Consider the following 2203-nt stretch of genomic DNA (forward strand, 5'->3'; position numbering starts at 1 on the left):
CTGTAGAATGGAAAATGTAGATAATTTTTGACTTGCCTATGTAATAAAAGATTTACTTTGTTCATTTACTGCTAAAAAAACATTACAAAAATTGTCCTTATACCTAATAGCATCAGAGAGCAAAATTTGAGGAAAATCTATTCATTGCTTCGGGTTTCTATAACATACAAATTATTTAAGCATTTCCATTTTATTTATGTAGATTGTCGTTACATATTCTGAATAAATAAATATTTGTCAAAACAAAAACAGAAAATTATTGTTCATTGTAACAATACTTTTAGAATTAATAGATCATTGTTCTTTTCTCTTATTAACTGAAGAGTTCTAAATTTATTACTTCGGAAACATCTATTGATATAATAGTCCAGGTTATTTGTCACAAATAAATCAAATTATGCTGTAGACGTATAGTGACACGATTTTAACCCATTCGGAATCTATCCTGTTTCTATACCCTTTACAATGAAACGTTTGTGTAGAGTGCTTTATAAGGGTAAAGGATCTTTGAAACTAGTTCTTATCTAAAGTTCAGTGAATCAGATAAAATGGTTTAGATTTAAATACAAAGTAAAAAGAATTCTGATAATTTTAAACTTATTAATTATTTATAGGCTGGATATTATTTGAAAATTGGTGCATTCAAAACACTTTACAGGACAAACGTTAGACAATGAGCTATCAAATTTGGAATGTAGATACTTTTGAGAAATAAAAACACATTAAAAGAGGATTCTTTAAATTCATTTCAGTTAAAAATCATTTGAATTTTAACGCTTAAAACTTTATCGCGCCGAAACTATTTTTACATCGTATTTAGCCTTAAATACATAAACCTTTCAGTAATATCAATTTTATTTTAATACAATTTTTTCGCTTATTTAAAAAAAATGTAAAGATATTTTAAGTATATTTTGCAACAATACTTTTCCTTATTTTTATATTTATACTCACTAGCATTGCCGCTTTATTGCATTTTTTGTGTCAATATCATCACAATAAAAGCAAGAACAAATTTTGAAAATAATATAAAGGCAGACAAATCAAACTTAAAATGGTATCTTGCTATGATGTTTGAAATTAGAGGTTCGAATTTCCTTTATATCATTTATTTATATATTTATTTTATTTTCAAATTTAAGAAAATATTACAAAATACATGAAAATCGTACATGAAAAATTACGAAATACATGAAAGCATCTCGATTGTGAATAATATAAACATCAATCATAACAAATTAAAGTATTTAAATTTTTTTCATCTCTACAAAAGCTTACGTTAGATTGAAACTTGAACTTCACTATTCTTTATCGGATATGTGTTTAAGTGCCAAAAAAAAAATAAAGATTATAATTTTTATCTTATCTCCCTCTCATAAAAATGATTTCAGTTTATCATTTTGAATGAATATTTTTAACGACTAGAAATAACTATAAAAAAATGTAATTACCAAAAGAAAAAGAAATCTTTTAAGACTGAAATATGACATAAAACATATGCTTTTGGCTTTTATTTTCTGATATACTAAATATAAATAAACAATAAAAATTACTGTGAACAGCAAATAAAAACATGCTCTTGGATTCTCAAGAATATCAAAATTTTAGAACTGTCTGAATCCACAAGATGTATTTTTGCTGTGGTGTGAATTGTCTACTCGTGTCTATTCGAACATGATAGCTCAAAATGGCAACGGCCTCCCTAAGTGAATTGAATGAATCTTTTCGTGGACATTACTTTAAAATTTTGTCACAGTTTTAACGAAATTCATCAATAGGGAACAGCATTACCGTCTCTCTTCAACTTTTTTGTATACTTAGATAATTTTACTCCATCTTTTAGTTCTCCTTAAAAAAAACTATTACATAAGCTCCAATCGTCTTTTGGAAGGCAAATAGTCTGCATGCGGTAATATCTTGGCTGAATTTAAAGTAATGTATAATCGCTATAATTGAATAATTTGGGATCGATTTCTTGCCAAATATAATTCAGACAATTTTTACTGCAACCTTAAAAGCTGTTTATTACCATTGAAGATGACGGACTTTCGACGACTTTTTGAACGATTGGCACGATTTTGGCGCGCTTGGTGAGAAATCGTACAATAATCCTAAGCCTTAACCTGTATGTCATCCTCTCAACTTTGTAATACACAAATAAGTTCTCATTTGTGTAAGTCGTTGCGTTATAAGTTATCTAGTT

Source organism: Argiope bruennichi, chromosome 9 (genome assembly GCF_947563725.1).
Source record: "Argiope bruennichi chromosome 9, qqArgBrue1.1, whole genome shotgun sequence".
Taxonomy (NCBI): domain Eukaryota; kingdom Metazoa; phylum Arthropoda; class Arachnida; order Araneae; family Araneidae; genus Argiope; species Argiope bruennichi.